General features: G+C 42.3%; 1 long non-coding RNA gene across 1 annotated transcript; it reads right to left on the bottom strand.

Annotated features, from left to right (window-relative positions):
* Window positions 1–1,061: 1,061 nt before the first annotated feature.
* LOC129395625 (uncharacterized) lies at window positions 1,062–22,183 on the bottom strand. Its single transcript, XR_008622960.2, has 3 exons — window positions 22,015–22,183; window positions 11,939–12,029; window positions 1,062–4,093 (listed from the first exon to the last, which is right to left on the bottom strand). It is a non-coding gene; the product is annotated as an uncharacterized LOC129395625 (long non-coding RNA).
* Between the last annotated feature and the right edge of the window lie 1,365 nt (window positions 22,184–23,548).

The raw sequence follows: 23,548 nt of genomic DNA, 5'->3' as shown, positions 1-23,548 counted from the left end.
TGTTTTTATTAAAAGGATCATTTTATGTTCTTCAGCTTATCAATGTTGTGTATTAAATTTTTGGTTTTTAGATATTAAGCCATTTCATTTGTAAAAAGATTGTACTTGGCCACGGTGTATAATTACTTTTATGTGTTTCTGTATTTAATTTACTAGTACTTTTTTAGAATTATGTGTCTTTATTCATCAGCCGTATGTACCCATATTATTCCTAACACATGTTGGGTTTGTCTGTCTTTGGTATAGTAATATTGGCCTCATAAAGTAATTAAGGGTTGTTTATCTCTTATCTATGTATGGTGTGTATTTGTAAAGGATTGGTATTTTGTTAAATATTTTGTATAATTTAATAGTTAAAATATTTGACTCTGATTTTTCTTTGTGGTAAGATTTTTACAATAATTTAATCTTTTATTATAGGTCTTATATCTTCCACTTCTTGAGCTTCATTTGTTAAATTGGGCCTATCAAGTTATTTACTTCTAATTTGTAACAATCCATGTTTCCAGATCTAGGCAGCTGGCATGCCTGTTATGTGGGATAATGTAGATTTGTGAAAGTTTTATGTATTATGTGGGATAATGTAGCTTTGTTACAATCAATAAATAGCCACGTTTTTCCTCTGCTTAAGGATTGAGACTATAATTTTTATACTTCATACTTGCATGCATTGCCTGAGTCAAAAAAGCTATTACATCTAAAAGAAAACAGTGAAGCATATCATTTGACATGAAGTTTTATCAAAATGACACATTAGCCTACCCCCTTTTTCACAAATATTTAGAAAAGAATAAATTTAAATAAGATTACAAAATAATTTAGTAAATAAAGAATAGTACAACCAATAAAATTTTAATGAATCAGGGTTATTAGTACTTAGTAGCCCCTACAATGTTTTAGAAACTATTCACAGTCATTTACACACATATAATTAATAGCTGAGTCTAAAATATATAACACAGAAATTTGTTAATAATGACAAATTGAAATATTTACAATTATATTAAATGACATTAAGACCATCAGAAATCAAATGTTTAACATACAGTAACTAAATAAAGACAAGTAATGATAACTTTATTCAAAAGTTTGATTACTAGCAAGAGAGAAAAATTAATAAAATTTTTCAGCAGTGAACCAAAGATACACACTGTATGACAGAGGGGGAAAATAAATGGCAAGGGTTTAGGCCTAACGATATCATTCATTTTATGAGAGCAGAAATTCAACAGGTCATATCTTTTAGGACACTAAAATGACAGTAGAAATTCTAAATTGTACTCAACAAGTAATATTTAGCCATGCACAAATTTTGTTTCTTTAAATTAATTTATAAAATAAATAGAAGATTCCACGAATTATTTTTGTGAGGTCAAGGACATACTAAAAGGAAGCACAGTGACTAGAGTCAAAAGACTTGAAATAAGATAAGTCATTCTATCAACTTAATGTTTTACAAAAACAGTAGTTCTCTTTGTATCTAGGTCAGTTCTGTTCACTGCAGTTAAGTATATATTTTCAAAAAGGCACATAAAATTTTAAGTATCAAAAGAACTACCCTTTACAAGTGACTATTACTACATATTTGAGAGAGATGTTTTGATGAAGAAACGGAATATCTCATAAGATGTGGTTGTATGCTGCCCAATGCCTATGAAATATTCTACTCATGTGTGCACTGCATATTTGTGCTTTAAGAAGAAAAGGCTACATATTTTTTAAACATTTTAGTGTAGACAAGTAAAAGTTCTCAAGAAGTTACAAGAACCATGAAAATAATGAATACAGTTTAAAAATATATAAGCACTTGATGAAAGCTAAAGTAAATCAAGAGAATAAGCCAGAGAAGTAATCAAACTGAAAAAAAGTGGTCCCTTCAGATACTGATAGATTACAAGGATGTCAAGTCTGTGTGCTGTCCACCTTCCTCCAAGGGAAAATGGAATAAGCACAGAAATAACATGACTACAGACATCTCAAATGTGATATTTCCCAAATATTGGAACCAAGTTAAAAACAGAAGAACACAAGTAAATAAAAAGAAATTTCTGAAGAAAAACTAGGCCACCATTTTCCATATTAAAATAGCATATTTGAATCACAGCTCGGTAGAATGTAAAGAATAAAAAAATTAAGAAAATGTATAGGTGAAACACTAAACAGAGATAAAAAGATTAGTAAAGCTGAATAATGAATAGAATGAATATAACCAAATATAGTAAAGAGAGATGACATATTATAAGATATAGTTTTAACAAGATAAAAGCTGGGATGAGACGCTAAACATGTTAATTATTTCATTAGAACAAAAAGTATGAATGAGGCAGAGTAAATAAGCCCAGCCAGATCCAAGATTTGGGAAAAGAAAATCTTTCCCTCTATGGAAGCAGCCACAAGTATACATTGCAGAGGGCCCAGATCAGAGAGGAATGAGAAGTGGTTGCCATTCTTGCAATCAGTGTTATGTGTTTTCTTGCAGCTGAGGTTTATATAACTGTTCTAAGTCCAGTAAATTGTCTATAGTTGCACAGCTATTAAGAGGCTGAGACGGCAGTCAGGACCAACTCTGCTAAATGTTCATAAACTACTCTATCTCGTGGAACTTCTCTGGATCTTGGAGACTCTGGAGAGTGACACTTCTGCAAAAAGAGGCATAATTTATTTGAGATTTTTATCCATCTGTTATTATCCTTTACCATTAGGAACAATCTCCTCTGAAAAATGCTTCTGAACCACCTTAGAAGGTCTTTTAATAGTTTGGGAAAGTGGGGCAGGGCAAGGTGGCTCACGCCTGTAATCCCAGCACTTTGGGAGGCTGAGATGGGTAAATCATGAAGTCAGGAGATCAAGACCATCCTGGATAATACGGTGAAACCTCGTCTCTACTAAAAATACAAAACAGTAGTCGGGCGTGGTGGCAGGTGCCTGTAGTCCAGCTACTTGGGAGCCTGAGGCAGGAGAATGGCATGAACATGGGAGGTGGAGCTTGCAGTGAGCCAAGATAGCACCACTGCACTCCAGCTGGGAGACAGAGCAAGACTCCATCTCAAAAAAAAAAAAAAAAGTTTGGGAAAATGGCTGAGGGTTGAGGTTAGAAATCCAAGGTAAAACATTATGTTATTTATTTTACATCATAGAAGAAATCTGAAAACACATAGAATGCATTCCACTATTCATAATTTTTTTTGAGTAATTTCAGGCTATGTTTTTGACATAGACTAAGTTAAATTACTGTGCCAGAGACAATTTCATGTCTAAAAGAAAGTGACATAAAAATAGATCTGCAAAGATACATTTTCTCCTGCTGCAATTTAACTAAACAGCTGAGTGCATCTTCAAGTTGTACTTTGAGTTCAGTAAGATAAATCTGTTTTTTAAGACTCCAAATCTAGCACTAACAATGGGTCAAATCCCTGCAACAGACATGAAAATCACAGAGCTAATGCGTTCCTCATCCTGAAATTCTCGCTGCCAGCACAGCAGTCTGAAGTTGACCTGGGTCAATTGAGCTCAGTTGCGGGGAGTGGAGTCCACCATTACTGAGGCTTTAGTAGACAGTTTTCCCCTGACAATGCCAAGGAGGCTGGGAGGTCTGGGTCAGGTGCAGCAAAGTGGCTGTGGCAGACTGCTTCTTTAGATTCCTCCTCACTGGGCAGGACATATTTGAAGGAAAGGTAACAGCCCTAGTTAGAGGCTTACACAGAAAACCTCCATCTCCCTGGGACAGAGCACATGGGGGAAGGGGCGGCTGTGGGTGCAGCTTCAGTGGATTTCATCATTCCTGCCTCCCGGCTCTGAAGAGAGCAGCTGATCTTGACTAGAGGGATTCTGCCAGCACAGTGCACCAGCTCTGCTAAGAGGCAGACTGTCTTCTCAAGTGGGTTCCCCATGACTCCTGACTGGGAGAAACCTCCTAACAGGGGTGGACAGACACCTCATACAAAAGTGCTCCAGCTGGCATTGGGCGGGTATCCTCTTGGGATGAAGTTTCCACAGGAAGGAGAAGGCAGCAATCTTTGCTGTTCTGCAGCCTTTACTGGTGATACCCAGGTGAACAGGGTCTGGATTGGACCTCCAGCAAACTGCATTGGACCTGCAGAAGAACGTTGCTGTTAGAAGAAAAACTGACAAACAACAGCAACATCAACAGGAAGGACCCACCGCCAAAAAAAACCCCATCCAAAGGTCATCAGCCCCAAAGTAGATAAATCCATGAAGATGAGGAAAAATCAGCACAAAAATGCTAAAATTTCCAGAAACCAGAATGCCTTTTCTCCTCCAAATGATCACAACCCCTCTCCAGCAGTGGCACAAAACTGGATGGAGAATGAGATTGAAGAATTGACAGAAGTAGGCTTCAGAAGGTGGGTAATAATAAACTACTCTGAGCTAAAGAAGCATGTTCTAACCCAATGCAAAGAAGCTAAGTATCTTGATAAAAGGTTATAGGAACTGCTAATTAGAATAACCAGCTTAGAGATAAACATAAATGGCCTGATGGAGCTAAACAAAGGCTTTAAGATATATGGGACTATATGAAAAGACCAAACCCACGATTGGTTGGTATACCTCAAAGTGACGGGAAGAATGGATTCAAGCTAGAAAACAAACTTCTGGATATTATCCAAGAGAACTTCCTCAACCTAGCAAGACAAACCAACATTCAAATTCAGGAAATACAGAGAACATCACTAAGATACTCCTTGAGAAGAGCAACTCCAAGACACATAATCCCCAGACTCTCCAAGGTTGAAATGGAGGAAATAATGTTAAGGGCAGACAGAGAGAGAGGTCAGGTTACCTACAAATGGAGGCCCATGAGACTAACAGCAGATCTCTCTGCAGAAACCCTACAAGCCAGAAGAGAGTGGGGGCCAATATTCAACATTCTTAAATAAAAGAATTTTCAACTCAGAATTTCATGTCCAGCCAAACTAATCTTCAAAAGCAAAGGGGAAATAAAATCCTTCACAGACAAGCAAATGCTGAGGGATTATGTCACCACCAGGCATGCCTTACAGAAGCTCCTGAAGGAAGCACTAAATATGGAAAGGAAAATATGGTACACCACTGCAAAAGTACACCAAAATATAAAGACCAATCGATACTATGAAAAAACTGCATCAACGAATGTGCAAAATAACCAGCTAGCATCATGATAACAGGATCAAATTCACACATAACAGTATTAACCATAAATGTAAATGGGCTAAATGCCTCAATTAAGAGACACAGACTGGCAAACTGGTTAAACAGTCAAGACCCTTTGTTGTGCTGTATTCAGGAGTCACATCTCACATGCAAAGACACACATAGGCTCAAAATAAAGGGAAGCAGAAATGGCATATGAAAAGCAAAAAAAAAAGCAAAAAAAAAAAAACAAAAAAACAAGACAAGGTTTCAATCCTAGTTTCTTATAAAACAGACTTTAAACCAAGATGAAAAAAGACAAAGAAGGGCACTGCATAAAGGTAAAGGGATCGATGCAACAAGAAGAGCTAACTATCCTAAATATATACCTACCCAACAGAGGAGCACTGAGATTCATAAAACAAGTTCTTAGAGACCTATAAAGAGACTTCGACTCCCACACAATAATACTGGGAAGTTTTAACACCCCACTCCCAATATTAGACAGATCAATGAGACAGAAAATTAACAAGGATATTCAGGATTTGAAATCAGCTCTGGACTAAGTGGACCTAATAGACAACTACAGAACTCTCCATGCCAGACAAACAGAATATACATTCTTCTCCAGGCCACATAGCACATATTCTAAAATTGGCCACATAATTGGAAGCAAAACACTCCTCAACAAATGCAAAATGATGGAAATCATAACAAACTGTCTCTCAGACCACAGTGCAATCAAATCAGAACTCAGGATTAAGAAACTTACTCAAAACCGCATAAATACATGGAAATTGAACAACCTGCTCCTGAATGACTACTGAGTAAATAACAAAATTAAGGGAGAAATTAAGTTTTTTTTGAAACAAATGAGAACAAAGAGACCATGTACAAGAATCTCTGGGACACAGATAAAGCAGTTTTAAGGGGGGATATGCTGGCACTAAATGCCCACAACAGAAAGCTGGAATGATCTAAAATCGACACCCTAACATCACAATTAAAATAACTAGAGAATCAAGAGGAAACAAATTCAAAAACTAGCCGAAGAAAAGAAACAACTAAGATCGGAGCAGAACTGAAGGAGACAGAGACAAGAAAAACTGTTCAAAATCAATGATTCCACTAGCTGGTTTTTTGAAAAGATTAACAAAATACATGGACCACTAGCTAGACTAATAAAAAAGAAAAGAGAGAAGAATCAAATAGACACATTAAAAAATGATAAATGGGATATCACCACTGATTCCACAGAAATAAAAACTACCATGAGAGAATACTATAAACATCTCTACACAAATAAACTAGAAAATATCGAAGAAATGGATAAATTTCTGGACATGTACACTTTCCCAACACTAAACCAGGAAGAAGTTGAATCCCTGAATAGACCAATAACAAGTTCTGAAATTGAGGAAGTAATTAATAGCCTACCAATAAAAAAACACTGAGAACCAGATGGATTCACAGCCGAATTTTACCAGAAGTGTAAAGAGAAGCTGGTAACATTCCTTCTTAAACTATTCCAAACAATTGAAAAGGAGGGACTCCTCCCTAATTCATTTTATGAGGTCAGCATCATTCTGATACCAAAACCTGGCAAAGACACAACCGCAACAAAAATCTCAGGCCAATATCCCTGAGGAACATCGATGTAAAAATCCTCAATAAAATACTGGCAAACCAAATCCAGCAGCACATCGAAAATGTTATCCACCATGATCATGTCAGCTTCATCCCTGGGATTCAAGGCTGGTTCCACATATGCAAATCAATAAATGTAATCCATCACATAAACAGAACCAGTGACAGAAACCACAGGATTTTCTCAATAGATGCAGAAAAGGCCTTTGATAAAACTTAATATCCCTTCATGTTAAAACCTCTAAATAAACTATGTGTTGACGGAAAAAATCCCAAAATAATCAGAGCTGTTTATAACAAACCCCTAGCCAATATCATACTTAATAGGTAAGTGCCAGAAGAATTCCTTTTGAAAACCAGCACAAGACAAGGATGTCCTCTCTCAGCACTCCTATTCAAGATAGTATTGGAAGTTCTGGCCAGGGTAATCAGGCAAGAGAAAGAAATAAAGGGTATGCAAATAGGAAGAGAGGAAGTCGTACTGGTACCAAAACAGATATATAGACCGAAGGAACAGAACAGAGACCTTAGATTGCAGGGATATGGAGGAAGCTGGAAGCCATCATTCTCAGCAAAATAACAGGAACAGAAAACCAAACACCACATGTTCTCACTCATAAGTGAAAGCTGAACAATGAAAACACATGGACACACGGAGGGGAACATCACACATCGGGGCTTGTCAGGGGGCATAGTGAAGGAGAGCATTAGGACAAATACCTAATATATGTGGGGCTTAAAACCTAGCTGACAGTTTGACAGGTGCAGCAAGCCACCATGGCAAATGTAAACCTATGTAACAAACCTGCACATTCTGTGCATGTATCCCAGAACTTAAATTATAAATAAATAAATAAATCTCCAGCAAGGAAGGAAACCAGAGAACAGGTTAGAGTCCTGCTATTCACATCTGAGTACACAGACTCAGTCCCCAACTCTCTTATTTTTATTCTGCCAGCTATGACCTGAATATGAACATAACAGACACACAAGAGTTCCAACACCTGACAATCTGCTTCTGCCCAAGAAGAGTGCCCTCCCTTTTGTCCATACGGCAACTCATGGTACTGAGAAGTGGCATGGGGCTGCCCAGATGAGATGATGAGAGAGGCCTGCCCTGGATGGACCTGTCCTGGGCTGCTCTGTGTTATCTGTAGGTGCACCTGGCCAATGGCCAGGGGTATCAGGAATGAGGGCTGAGTTGATATCTGTGTTATCAGACAAGGTTTTTACACTGAGCCTTTGTAAGGCTAGAACTCAGAATTATCAGGGCACAATGAAAGGACATCTCACTCTCTTGAGCATCTCTCACCAACAGAGGTGAATACAGAGCTGTCTCAAGAATGTGGGTTCCTGGTTTCTTAACTGCTGTGGGGTTCTGTCACCAGGAAAGTGTGTTAAACTCTTCAAGGTTCCATCCACTGGGCCCCTTCTTTCTGTAAGACCTACCCAAAGGCCCTACTATGCTACTGATTGCTCAGTCTCCTCTTCCATGTGAACTCTTTATTTGTACACAGTTATGCAAACACAACTTCCCCTTAATTCCCTGGAAAGGCCTACATGCAGCCTGGGTTCCAGGATATGAGACAGCTGGAACATAACCTTGTTTTTCTTATCATCTCTAGGACCTAATAAAAGTCACTCTGTATTTGAGGCTTCCCCAGCCTCCTAGCGTGCACAGTGGGGATAATGTTATCTACTTCCTAGGGAATGTATCAGAGGTATATAAGATAAAACATAAAAATCGTTGTGTGGTTTCACCTGTAAATAACACACACACTTAGAGGTGGAAGCATTAGGAGAATAGGTGTGAGGTAGCATGGGCCACAACTCAAGTAGGCCTGGGGTCTAGCAGTGTAATCTTGGGAAAGTCACTTCCCCACTGGGCTTCAGTTTCATTCTGAAACTGAAGTATGAGGTTGAAATTAAATGTAGATATCATCCTCTGGCATTGATATTGTTTAGCTGTCTGCCCCCACACAAACCTTATTTTGTATTATAACCTCCAGGTGTTAAGGGAGAGAACTGAGGGGAGTTGATTGGATTATGGGGACGGGTTTTACTCATGCTGCTCTTGTGATAGTGAGTTCTCACGAGATCTGATGGTTTCATAAGTATCTGGTATATCCCCTGCTCTCACTCACTTCACCTGTTGGCCACCATAATTGGAAGTTTTCTGAGCCTCTCCCACCCAATCTTGAGGAACTGTGAGTCAATTATCCTCTTTTCTTTATAAATTACCCAGTCTCAGGTATTCCATCATTGCGGTATAAGAATGGACTAATACAAGCATTAAACTTTCTAGTGCCTTCTTATTATATATAGAATTATATCCATGTGCCTTATCTCACCTATGTTGGGGAAAGCCTTCACAAAGTCTCCCAGCACTAGGTGGTTAGTGACTCAGTTTGTAATTAAACAAAATGGCCTACTGCTTGATGTCAGTAGTATGGCACTTGGGTTTTGAGAAAAATGGCATCTTGTTGTAGGTTGGCCAACAGGAGATAGAAGTCCAGCTCAAATCGGTTTTCTTACATAGGCTTTAAGGTGTTGATTAAAAAAAGCTTAAGAAGTGGGCTCTGGATTAGGAGGGGATTGCTGGAAGAAAAGTAGTAATATGGAAAGTCATGAGACATGCACAGTCATCTCCTCTTGCTTCCTCACAGGTCACATGAATATTCAGGGAGAGTTAGTATGAAACATGCAGTGGAAATTTGGGCTCTAACATCAGCAAACTCATTCTCCATGGACTTCAGTTGACCATATTGGTTCCAACAAATTCCAGCCAATTTTTAAAAATCTTATAAGCAGAGGAAACGTAAGTGTTTCAACAAGCTGTTTCTTATCTTTCATTCTAAATATCCAATTTTTAAAGTCTTTTTTTTTTTTTTGATAGTTTGGAGGCACAAATTCAGCTTTTGTCGAATGGAATACACAATAGTGTATGACTTTTGTATTAGTTCAGGCTGCTATACCAAAGAACCATGAACTAGACAGCTTATAGACAACAGGATTTCATTTCTCACACTCCTAGGGGTTAGAAACTTGAGATCAGGGTATTAGCATGGTTGAGCTCTGGTGATGACTCTTCTGAATTTCAGACTGCACACATCAAGTTTTATTCTCATTTGGTAGGAGACAGACATCCCCCTGGGGTTTCTTGTATAAAGCCAATAATCTCAATCATCATGGCCTCAACCTCAGGAGTTAATTACAACCTATCTCCTTATAGCATTACACGGGGGGTTACAATTTTAATACAAATTATTGTAACTCTCAAGATTTTTTTTAAAGCTGTCATTATTCCTCCTACTGGGTTTTTCCTATTTGCTTCCTCAGTCTTTCCCTTTCTTTCTGTCTCTTTTTGTGTGAACCTGTTTGCCTAATTCTGTCTCTCAATTGTATTCCTCGAACAGAGGAAGCAAGCTCCAATGCTATGAGATGCTCTATGTACAGACGCACATAACAAAGAACGGAGAGAGTGCTCAGGCCAGTAGACAGAAGTAAGGTCATGCTCTCAGTCTACACTTAACCCTGCCAATTTTCACAAGCATGAGCTTAAAGTCTGATGCTTTCCTGGTCCACCTTCAGTTGAGATCACTTCCGCAATCTCATAAGGGACGTGAAGGCAGAGGCAGCTAACTAAACTGTGTCCAGATTCTGGTCCACACAAATTGTGTTATAGTATATACTATTGAAAGGTGCTAAGTTTTAGGGCCATGTTGTCAGAAGGAGCAGATATCTAGCCTCATCTCCCGAGCCCCAGGATTCTCCATGCCTCTGCTTATCTCTTCCTCAGGCTGTCTGTACCATATTGGTCCCTTTCTAATCTCTGCCAAACTCACACCTGTAAGACTCTTCACCAAGGGTGGCTTCTCGCTGACACATTCTTGTGCAGAGATGCCTCCCTGTTGTCATTCTCATCATGGATTAAAGATCACCTCAGTGAGGCCTTTGGGTACCCACATGCAATGACTTTGCAGCTCTTCTCAACATTCTACTTTATATGATAGTCCTTGCTCTTTTCTTTTATATATACTTGCTTTAGTGCTTTTGTCGAGCTGTCTTCAGACTGTTCTGTCCTCAGAGGGGCATGCAGCCATGATGTAATCATTTTCTGTGCTACATGTTGGGCCCACCAAGGTAGCTGGCAAAGGGTGAGTGCAAGGGAAAAGAGATTGGCTAAGTGGGCAATGTGGAAACTGTCGATAATAACATGAGGTGTGTGACTCTTACTTGCTCCAGCTGCTCCGGCAAATCTCAATAGGCACCAGAAACACAGCAGGCTGTAACCACCTCAAGGCCATCACTAACACTGCAGCCCCATGCAGGAACATTATGGAAAAAAATCAGGTACCATTTTTTTGCGTCCTCAAGACACTGACTCTTTAGAGTTCCAGGGGACAAAGGAGCAGGATCAGAAGGCTCCAAGTACAATGAGTGACCTTGGAATCCTCCATTGCCCTCTCTTTGCCTCCACCATTTGGGGTGTGCTATTTACTCATGAGGCACCCTCCCCTTATCCAGGGAAATTATTTAAAACGACTTTCAAATGAGGAGCTCGAAAACCCAACAGGAACTGGCATTTTCCCGTGACTTCAGAGTCAGGGTCCAGTGCTGTGGCACGTTTAGCTCTATCCCATCTTTATCTACCCAAAATCCCTCTGGAGTGGCCATGCCTCTGCGTGATTTGAAGGGCCTCAGGGAGTAGAAGCATTTTTGCAGAGTCTCAGAGCAAAGAGTCTTAGTTCACCAATGAAGAACCAAGGCTGGCAGACACTTATGAGTATGTGAAACAATCGAGGTTACCCACTTCGAGCACCCCTATTTATGAGGAAGAAAACAGTCTTTTCTGTAGCCATTGTCTACATCGGGCTGAGGTGGGGCATAGCTCGTTTTACTTCCAGCTCTCCACAGAGGTGGATGCAGAACCGCAGTCCTGTCCTCTTGAAACCGACCTGGAGAGGACCTCAGGTGAAGCACAACCCTGGAACTGCTCATTCTCTGTGCCCCTGGATATGTATCTAGGGAAGCGGATGCCCTTGCCTTATGGCACATCTGTCCACCCAGCTATTCATTTGTAATACATGGCCTTTAATACTTTGAAGTGAATTTATTTTCACCTAATTTGTTGAGAATTTTTATCATAAAGCGATGTTACCTTTTGGAAAAAAGTTTTCTTCATCTATTTAAATGTTATGCTTGATCCTGGGTCTGTCATTCTGATCAGAAGCTGACAGGTGCATCCATTCCTAGAGAAGAGCATGAGAACGTCAGATCTCACGTTCCGTGAACATGACCTGCTTATGATGTCCACTCTCAGTGTCTGACTCCCTGAAGTAAATTGTGGCCCAGGAACTGTCATCTGCTGTCTTCACTGAATTATGCCAAATGTCTGAAAACTGCATTATATATACGTGATGAATAAATAAGCCCTAACTACAACCTCTTTAGCTATGTCTGAGTGTGCCTGGGGCACACTCAGAGAGATAACAGGATCTCTCTGTTTCAAGGACAAAGTTCAGCTAACAGGAAGCTCAAACGCCCTTTACAAATGTAAGAACATGTTTGTTTTCTATATAATTGTCCAATTATAGAGGGACATGAGTCATTGTGACATGAAAGACCTTCTGGGGTGAAAGAAGAGAAAAAAAATAATAAATACGAAAAATCAGAGCATGCCCCAGCAGCCTTTCCACAAAGCCAAGCATTAGGGATCCACTTTTCATGTTTTATGCCATTCATTTCTCACAAAAACCATATAAGGTTGTGGGGGAAAGTTAAATATTCAATTTGAATTCAATTGAACATGGACAAAAGCAATGGTCACTAAGTCTCAGAACAGGTTGCATGAGCCGCTTGAAGCATTCGTCCAGCACTGTTTTGGAGAAGTATCTGTTTCAATCTATTCCTATATGTTATTGAAAAACAACAGACAATTGCAAAAACAAGTTAACCTTTTCATGTTCCTTGAGCCCAGTTGTGAAGAGCCCTCGTGACTGGGCCTCATGCCAAACAACTCATTCCAAAAAGAGCTAGGGCCCTAGGCCACGCCGAAAGTTCATAAGACCTCTTCTTGTCTGTGCACGGATGGGTGACCTACTCTGGAGTCGAGGCTATTGCTTCCCCGTCTGGTAATGAATCCTCTGCAGTCTGGTAAACGTAAATATGTATATATGTTTCCCTTCTCCCCTTCCCATTGCAATTTGCTTATTATAGCTGCACTGCCATTTGCATGAGATAAGGCTTGTTTACCCTTAAAGGTTTTTTTGTGTGTGTGTTTTCTTCTCCCCTTGCACGTCTCTCGTACAGAACAGAGGCTCATTTTACAATTCTCTATAGAGAATTGCAACTGCAAATTGAGGCTGATAAAGATGCACTGGTATCCTAAGACACAGTTAGTAGCTGGCAGAGTCACCACTGTGCCTTGGAGAAGACATATGCTCAACTACTACACAGCTGGTCCAGAAACTATAGAGTGGTGGGGAAGTCCTGGTAAAAGTTGAGAAAAATGTTAAAGAAGAAGAGAGTTTGACCCTGGAAGGTGCTGTCAGGGACTTTGTCAGCTTCTCCGTTGTGCCTGGTTTGGCGCATTGGCATCATTCACACCTCTAGGTTCAGAATAGACTCATTTCCTCTTGGGGAGGGGACAAGACCTTTCATGGCAAGACCATGAAACACCAGAGGCCTGGAATGTGGAGCTCAGATCAGGAAATCCCCATCCTTCAGAGATTTGGGCATGTGGAGGACATGGGTGTTTATGGTGAAAAAGATTTTAGGCCTCTGATATCAAACTTAATGTGCAGGTAGAGAATAATTAAACCATGAATACATTCAAGGCCTTCACGATATCATATCAGCTGTAAGACAACAGCACCCACTTGTATTAATAATCTTTATGAAGAACATTATCCCAGAGAATTCTCAAAAAAACATTCTCAGTCTACAAATGAGAAAACAAGGCTCTGTGATGTCAAATGGCTGCTCAGAAAAACACAGGTAAGAATGAGAATCTTCCACGGTGAGGGTTGCATGAAATTCCCTTTAAGCTACCTGAGGCTCTATGTCTGTCCCTGACATAGAGGAAAGGGCATGGGGAAGCCTCACTTTCTTTCTATTTTAGAGACAGGGCACAGGACAAGATACCCTAAGACAACCCTTTTGACTTAAAGCAACTTAACTGGGTCTTTTAAAACCTTAAAAGGAGTCTTGAGAAACAACTACAGCAACCCCACACCTGACAAAGGTGTCAGTGCTCGGGGACTCCAAGGTGAGAGAAACCCCTCAGAGGGCCAAGGAATTGAGCAGGTTAACTGAGGGAACAGAAAATCCAAATAGGTATAAATCAACTGAAAGGTAACTCAAATATATCAGTTGAAAAATTGAAATAGAAACATAATTTTTTGCCACATAGATAGCAGATTGACAAAAAAATTAAAAGAATGTTAACATCCAAGGGGGTCTGGATACACAAAAGTAGATAAATTCAGAAACTACTATTTACAGTATACCTTTCACAACCCTTTTGGAATATATTCCGGCTTTACCTATTAAAACTTTACACTTTCCCACTCTTTCACTGAGTAATCATTTTCCTGGGAGACTATAATCTACAAGGGATTAGTAAATGTTGTGAGCTAGATTGCATTCCCTTCCTAAAAATTATATGTTCATGTCCTAACACCTAGTGCCTCAGAACGTGACTATATTTGAACATATAGCCTCTGCAAATGTAGTTAAGTGAATTAATTGGGGTGCATCCTAATTCCAGATGACTGGAGCCCTTATTAGAAGAGGCAGGAAGGACAGAAAAGCACAAGAGAAGATCTTGTGAACACAGAGATAGAAGATGATCATCTACAAGCCAAGGATGGAGACCTCAGAGAAACCACACAGCCAGTAGCTTGAGGTTGGATTTCTAACTTCCAGAATTGTGAGACATTCCATTTTTGTCGTTAAAGAACTTCAGCCTGTGGTACTGTACTACGGAAGTCATAGCAAACTGTTACAGCCTATTAGGACACAGATAAGATATTCCCTGTAGCGGCCAGGCATGGTGGCTTACACCTGTAATCCCAGCACTTTGGGAGGCCAAGGCGAGTGGATCATGAGGTCAGGAGATGGAGACCATTCTAGCTAACATGGTGAAACTCTGTCGCTACCAAAAAAAAAAAAAACACACACACACACAGAAAAAAAATTATCTGGGCATGGCGACAGGCGCCTGTAGTCCCAGCTACTCAGGAGGCTGAAGCAGGAGAACGGTGTGAACCCAGGAGGCGGAGTGCAGTGAGCAGAGGCTGTGCCACTGCACTCCAACCTGGGCAACAGAGCAAGACTCCGTATCAAAAAAAAAACAAAACAAAAAGTATATTCCCTGTAACATGGCTAAAGTGGAAATAGAATTTACTATGTCAGGCTCAACCAGTATTAAAAGGCTAAATTACTGAGGGAAAGGCTCCACTTATGGAATCTTATGAAGACATATGAGGGCAAATCTCCTGTCCTGATGAGGCTATAGAGGTGGGCTCTGGGAGACACATGTATAGAGTCTCATAAGACCCTTTTGCATAACTCCCACTTTTTGGGTAAAACCTCTCTCTGGTAACAGTGTGAACTTCTAAGACTTAGAGAAGGTCTGGCAAGGCAATGAAGCTGCCTGCTACAGGAAGTATCTGGGGTGGGTAGATATAACAATAAAAATAATAGCAACATGCAAAGATACTCACAACCTAATGTAAAGTAAAAACAACACAGAAGTGTTTCTTTTGACATTCCTGCAAGCATATGACTGGTTACTGTGCACCTAAGTTGCCATTATGGACTAATGGAGGCCAGATTCCTCTGGGAAGGAACTGTGGGTACTTAATGGAGAAAGCCCTAAACGGTTTCTGGGGAATCCTCACATTTGGGTCATGGTCCTGGGCTTCCCTGGTCTTTTCCATTTGGAGACCTCTCTGTGCCCACCTTGACTCCAGACTAGCACGGGCCATGGTTGTTGGCATGGTGCACCTGCCTTTTGTTCAATGAGATAGAGTAGTTGGACTCATCAAACAGCTCCTCAGGGATCTCCTGAATAGAGTTCTGCAAAGAGAGTGCCTGGAAGCCTGGCCAAGAGGCATCAATGGCATCCTGGCTTTCCCCGCAGAGGAAATTCCAGTTAGAAAGTCTACTCCCCATATCAGGCACATAGGAGCATTTGCATAGACCTCCAGCCAGGGAGAAAACAAGATGACAGCTTGAAGCCTTAGAATAAACATCTGAACAGACAAAGGTGATCCCCAGCACTCACCTTCCCCTCCTGCCAGCTGTAACCTGTGGTGTAAATTTGACAGGATTTTAGCCTCCCAATATATGGAAACCTGCTCCTGTCAAGAAAGGACCCATTATCTCTTTCTTTCCCACGAGACGTGGCGATGAGGAGGGGTGTGTGGCTACCGAGATGATATCAAAGGTGAGGCCTGGCCTGGATAGGCCTGCCATGGATGGCCTTGTGTTATCCATGGGTAACCCCTTCCAAATGGCCAGAAGAGCCAGTGGTGCAGAATGAGCACTGTCTCCATCATAAAAAAAAGTTTCTCAGTTCAAGCCTTCCTGAGATGAGAGCCTCAGAAATTCAAGACATAGTAGGAGAACATCTTGCTGTCTTCACACTCTCCTTAGTAAATACAAGGTTGTCTCTAGAATGAGGGCTCCAGGTTACCAGAGTTCTCAACTTCCTTTGAGTTTGTAACTAAGGAAGTGAGGTCACTTCGAGATTCCATCACCTGCGCTCCTGTGTGGGAAAGGCACGAGGGGAAAAGAAAAGGCACCCACAATAGTTTTAAGGATAAACAGCCTTTATCCCAAGTGTATGGCAATGCAGACATGATAAGCAAATAATATAATAAGCAAATTGCAATGGGAAAGAGAGAAAGAAAATATATATATGTATATTTATATGTATATTTTATATATATATACATATATATGCATCTATATATGTATATATACACATTTATATACATATATATATGTATATTTACACTCACCAGACTATGGAGGATTCATTACCAGATTGGGAAGCAAAAGCCTGGGCTCCAGAGTCGGCCACCTGTCCATGTACAGAAAAGGAGAGGTCTCATGAAACCTCGGCACAGTCTGGAACCCTAGCTCTTTTCGTAATGAGTTGTTTGGCATGAGGCGCAGTCACAGGTGCCCTTCACAACTGGGCTCAAGGAACACAAAAGATCGACTTGTTTTTGCAATTATCTGTTGTTTTTTCAATCACTAACGTATAGGAATGGATTGAAAGGTTTCTCTGAAACAGCGCTGGATGAATACCTCAAGGGGCTCATACAACCTGTTCCAGGACTTGGTGACCATTGTTTGTGCCCATGTTCAATTGAGTTCATATTAAATATTTAACTTTTCCTCCACCTTAGATTCCCAATTCTCAGAACCATGTCCACCACCACAGGGCCTGGCTGGGAATATTGTCACTCATAGAGTTTAGAAGATGCAATGCTGGTCAGTGGTGATGCTAGGGTGTTGGATGAGGACAGCTGGGACAGTCCCTCCAGGTTGAGGGAGGAGTTGGCCTCTCTTGCGGGGTCCTTGGCATGTCATTGCCCCTTTGGGCCTCTGTTTTCTTATGTGGAAAATGTAGGAATGATGAGCCTGTTGGGCAGGCCTCACAAGGCGATCATGGGGCTCAGGGAGAAAGAGAATCTGAGGGTGCTTGTGTCTGGCTCATCCTGAGAGGGATGACGGTGACAGCAATCATGACAGCCACATGAAACCGAGGTGTTAAGAGGCCTTGTGAGGTAGTTGGTTCCCACCACACTTTCCAGTTGAGGAAAGAGCTCAGGGAAACCCGACTGCATGCCCAAAATGACACATCCAGGGAGTGTTGGACCTGGGAGGGAGTCTAGAGTCAGAGCTCACTGGAGGTGGTCAGAGCACTAGACAAGCTGACTCAGGCCACTTATCCGTGTCCAAGGTTAGTGTGGCTGAGGCACAACTGAAAGAAGCATATTTTCACTGACCTTGTCCCTCATCCTAGCAGATGGAGACCTATAAGTTGTCTACCCTGTAGCGGAGCCCCAGAGAGCCCAGATGAAGCTGTGACAGCAGAAGGTGAATGTACCTGTAGTGGGGAAGGGCTCCAGGGTTTCAGAGAACAGAGCTTATTTCTCCCAGCTGGAGACCTCCAAATCAAAAAAGCAGAGGGGCTTTCTACTCCAGCCCTTTTCTCCTGGGGCTGCAGTGCCTAAAACACCTTCATTAGACAGACCAGAGGAAGGCCTGGGAGAGCTGGGCTCCCTGTGGCTTTTAAAACAGGTGGAGCCAGGGACCACATGACCTTGTGGCTTATTAAAATCCCACCAAGGAGGTAATTATGGTGAGGTTAATGGCCATAGAGGACAGCTAATGGAAAGACATAGAGAATTGGGAAAAGAGAGCTGAGGGTTTTCAGCTACTCCAAGTGGGTAACCTAGGTAGAGGGCGCCAGGAGGCAGGGGTTTATAAGATTTCAGGGGACAGGACTTGGGTGGGCACCTGAGAGCAGGTGCTCCTCACCACTACCACTCTGATGGTGCAGGTGTCATGCCCTCTCTGGAGACATTCCTCACTGACCTGGTGATGCTGGACATTGCCATGAAGGAGTGTGTGGATGTGAGTGAGCCTGGAGCAGACGGGTCAGGGACCAGGATCCTGAGGTCTGGGAGAAGAGAGTCTTGAACTGAGTTCCTAGATCTCAGTCCTTGCCAAAATTTCTTGCAAGGGCCTCACAGCCCTCCCCACCCCGTAAACAGGGTATTTTACTCATGAGTGATGGAGGCTGAACAGCAGCCATCAGTCCCACTCCCTGAGTAGTGAAGCTGCAGAGCTGCAAGGCCTCTTTTGTGCACATTCTCTGACCCTGGTGGCTCTGTTGGTGGTGAAGCTTGGAAATCCCAGGAAATGGAGGCTACTCATGGACCAGCGGACCTTTCTGATGGTCTTTGGCTTTCTGTCTTCCAGAGAAATATGATCAAAACCCAGAAAAACACAAAGGTGAGCAGTAGCTGAAGTCCTCACTTTGCGGGAGGGTGGAGGTGGAAATCAGAAATCACCCTGGGCAGGACATTCCCTGGTCCCGTCTTCCACATCTAAGATTTATTGAAAGGGAGTAATACACAGAGAAGGAGGAGACCTATCCTAATGCAGGGTGCAGTCAGGGGAGTGAAGTTGATGACAAGTTCCTAGAGGGAGGGCTGTTTACATTCAACTCTGAGAACAAGTTAGGGCTGCATGATATTGGAGGAGAGGTGACAGCCTCTTAAAAGAAACACCCCATAGACCAGCCCTGCTCCCTTCTTCTTTTATAAGGCCCCTACAGAGTCTCTCACCCAGGCCCTGTCAGCATCCTGTCTTTCCCTCTGTCTCCAGAAGATTAAAGTCCTCCAGGAGATGCAGCGGTTCCAGATAGCTGGAAACAATCATCATCTTCAGACTCAAGAGGAATTTCTGGCTTGGTTCCAAGCCTGGAGCAGCACAATCAGAATAAAAGGCAAAGACCTAGCAGATGAGCAGAGGGCAGGAGGGGAGCCTGTCTTGCCGCCAGCCTCACACAGCCTGTGGCCATGGTTCCCTGGCCGGCATCAGGCCCTGTTGCAGCTGGACCCCAGCTGCTGGGGAGGAACTGGGGGACCTGAGGTGTGGCTTCTGGAACCTCACAGCTGTCACTCTTCTCTGAAGTTGCTATCCATGAAGAACAGGCTGTGATAAAATCTCAGAGCCCTTAAGTGCCTGTTGTTGGAATTGCTTTCATGGTTCACTGAAGTTTGTACTAAGCATGGGCTCTGGAAGTCAGGCTGCTCGAATAGGGTCCCAGCCGCACCATTGACCAGCCCTGCGAGTGGGGCAGAAAGCTCACTGCTCTGGCACTTGAGGCATCACGTCGTAAATTTAATGCACCCAATCCCCTTTTCACTGTTACCTACCTTTCTCTATAATCACCATGACCTGATCTCTGCTAGCATTTTTCTTAAAATGGATAAACATATGTTATATAGTATACATTATTCTTCCTCATGATTTTTTTGCTATATTGTATGTTTCCACTCATAAGAGATATTTAGAGCAGTTAAGTTCATAGAAACACAAAGTAGAAGAGTAGTTCCCAGGGACTACACAAAGGGCAATGGGAAGGGAGTGCTGTTTACTGGGTACAGATCTTCAGTTTTAAAAGATTGAAAAAAAGTTCCTTATGAACGTGGACAATCGTTGCAAAACAATGTGAATGTATTTAATTTCTTTAAACTGCACACACACAAAACAATACTAAAATGGTTAATTTTATGTATTTTCATATTTTACTAAAATGTAAAAACTACTTTCTAAAATGAACAGACTATAGCTGCTTGCAAATGGTGGGTGAATATCACAAATGTAATGTTGCATAAAAGACAGTAGACATGCCAGCTTGGGCAACATGGTGAAACCCTGTCTCTACCAAAAACACAAAACAATTAGCCGGGCATGGTGGTGCAAGGCTGCGGTCCCAGTGACTCAACAGGCTGAAGTGGAAGGATATCTTAAGCCTGGTAGGCAGAGGTTGCAGTCAGATCATGCCACTGCACACCAACCTGCAGAAAAGAAAGAAAAAAGAAGAGAGAAAGAAAGAAGGAAGGAAAAAGAAAGAAAGAAAGAAGAAAGAAAGAGAAAAAGAAAGAAAGAGAAAGAAAAGAGATAAAGAAAGACAGAAAGAAGAAAAGGAAAGAAAGAAGATAGAAAAGGAAAGAAAGAAAATAGATGTACAAGTATACATACTATATAATTTCATTTATATAAAATACTACAATCAAATAAAACTGAGGTTCTGACTTCCACTAACTGTGGAGTAGCTTGTTCAACTCTCACAAATAACGATGATGAAACTTGAATAAAATATATTATTTTAGAAAAACGCCTATGCATAATACATATATGACATATGTGTTTAACAAGTGAATGAAGATTTCAGCTATGCCCACTGGAGCGGAGATAAGCATTGGTTTGACACTAGCCCAATGAACCCTGTTTATAAAACAAAAGTCTTCAAGGTAAAACAACAAAATCCAGAGTTTCTATCTATAATTGTCATTTATAGTTTCTAGTACACAATTTTAAAATCCATAAGACTTGTAAAGAAACGTGAAAATGTAATCCATACACAATATCAAAAGCAGGCAGTAGAAGCTATCCTAGGATGTTGCAATCAGCAGACAAGAATTTGAAGGCAGTTTTTATGAATATGTTCATGGGGAAAAAAGAAAATATTCTGTTCATAAACAAACAGATGTGGAACTTCAGCAAAGAAATGAACTTATATATAAAAAAAAAATAGATAAGGAAATGAAAAAAAATTTTGAGTTTGTCCACAGATTTAAAACAGAAGACACAGCAATAGAAATTATCAGTCTGGGGAAAAAAAAGTACAAAAAGTTTAAAGGAAATGAACAGAGTTCTCGAGACCTGTGGAATGATTGAGTCTAAGGAGAAGGGAGAGACAAAAAAAAAAAAAATTAAATAGGGAACAAAAGCAAATCAAAAACTAATAGCGGAATACTTCCAAAAACTATCCAAATACCTAAATATTTATATCCAAAAGGTCAATAAATACAAAACAAAATACAAATAAAACCACAGCAAGGCCATATCGTGGTTTATGAAACAGTCAAGGCAGGAATTTTGCTTGACTTGCTATGATTTCTAATTGCTACTATTTATGGATACTATGGAAATAAATAGTAAATAGAATGGAAGATAGGTTATTCTCAGAGTTTTTTTTTTTTTCTTTTTTTGCAAAGATGACTGTTATTAAAGGTAGATGACTTTCCAGCTGTCGAAAGGGGCGTGGCAGGGGAGGGGCGAGGAGAAGGGTCGGGGCTGAGGGAGGGGCCCTGCAAAGGTCTGGGCGCGCCCAGCTCTCCGCGAGCAAGCGTTATGGCAATGCTGGGCAGGCTGTCGGAAGCTCCCGGGCTCTATCTTGTCAGAGAAAAATCAAACTTCAGGCACACAGTCGTGCAACTGGCACGTGGGGAGACTGTGTCACAATTACAAGTGAGACCACCTGCCCTGGCCATGCTGTCTCCTCGCACGCAGAAGTTTGGGAACAGATAGGCTCCCCACAGCAGGGAGGAATTGCACTGGAAACATGGAGGGGCGGAGGAGAAGATGAAATTTTCCCCGTAGTGTTGGAACTGTAGTCTCAGAGAAGATGAAACTTACCCCGTAGTGTTGGCACTGTAGTCTCAGATCCACTCCCAGCCTTTTTGTCGCGACAGTCGGACTATAATCCCAGCATGCGCTGGGCTTAGGGGCGGTGCCCAGCCCTGGAGGAAAGGTCAACAGGGTGGGTTCCCTGGCATGGCATCCTGGGAGTCATAGTCCTTAAACGGTTTCCAGCACGTCGATCGCAAGGCTACCGAACTACAATCCCGGGATGCACAGGGATTGGGGCGGTGTTTAACGCGCCGGGTGGGGGGGGCGGGGGGAAGGATAGAGAGGCGCGTCCCTGGCCAGGCATGCTGGGAGTTATGGTCTCTTAACGGTTTCCAGCGATTGGGCCCCGGCCTGCACACTACAATCCCAGCAGCCACCGGGCTTCGAGGCGGTGTGTAGCGCTGGAGGGAAGGATAGGGAGGTGCGTCCTTAGCCAGGCGTGCTGGGAGTTATGGTCTCTTAACAGTTTCCAGTCCGTTGGTCTCAGGCCTACCTGACTACAATCCCAGCATGCGTTGGGCTTGGGGGCGGTGCGCAGCCCTAGAGGAAGGATCGGGACGGCGGGTACCTCGCAAGGCATCCTGGGAGTCATAGTACTTTAAGTATTTCCGGCCCATTGGTTGCGAGGCCAACGGACTACAATCCCAGCATGCGCTGGGTTTGGGGGTGGTGTGTAGTATGGCAGCGAAGGATAGGGAGGCGCGTCCCTAGCTAGGAGTGCTGGGAGTTATGGTGTCTTAACGGTTTGCAGCCCATTGGTCGCCGACCTGAGAACTACAATCCCAGCATGCGCTGTCTGTCCTCCCCCGTGGTGCGCAGCTCTGGAGGAAGGGACAGGGCGGTGTGGGCCTCCGCCTTTCCTAAGCGGTGCCACCCCATCGCCAAGGGAGTCCGGAGAAGGACTTGAGGGGCAGGTCTGGCTGGGCGATGAGGACGGTGTGACGCTGCGAAGTGCACCTCCCTTGCTCAAATCGGAGGGGTCTGGTCCTCACTGAACAGCCCGCTGAACATCTCGGTGTCCTCTCACATACACACCCGCGGGGGGTTTCCAGAGCATCGCACCTCTTCCAGCCCAGGGAGCCGCCTGCTGTGCTAAACTCTATGGGAACTGAGACATCCATCTGCTGCGTGGCCCACCCGTGCGCAACTTCAGAGCTTTCAGGGGGTGATGCAGGCTGTGGCTCCTTCGCGAAAATGTCACCCTCTACAGCGCCTTTCCTGTGATATAGAAGTTGACGCGTGAGAGAGAGTATTTATTGGGTTACCCAGGATCTGCTAACAGCAGAGGAGAAAACCACAATTTCCAGGCATCATAATCTACCTAAAGATGTTGGTTTAGATGTTTTACAGTTGAAATCACCAGCCTCACCTCAACTGAGTCCTGACTGACGAGTGTCTCAAAAACACAGTTGGTGACCTGATCCCTCAGGAACAAGTGGTGCTGCAGCTTTGAGGGGATGCCTTTCAAGGTGCAGAGCACTTGGGCAGCATTGGAAGTCATTCATGTTTTACATCTCTGCTTTGGATGGAAAGTTGATCA

Source organism: Pan paniscus, chromosome Y, assembly GCF_029289425.2.
Source record: "Pan paniscus chromosome Y, NHGRI_mPanPan1-v2.0_pri, whole genome shotgun sequence".
Taxonomy (NCBI): domain Eukaryota; kingdom Metazoa; phylum Chordata; class Mammalia; order Primates; family Hominidae; genus Pan; species Pan paniscus.
Note: the sequence above shows the minus strand (reverse complement) of the source record. Positions and strands in the feature narration are given on the sequence as shown.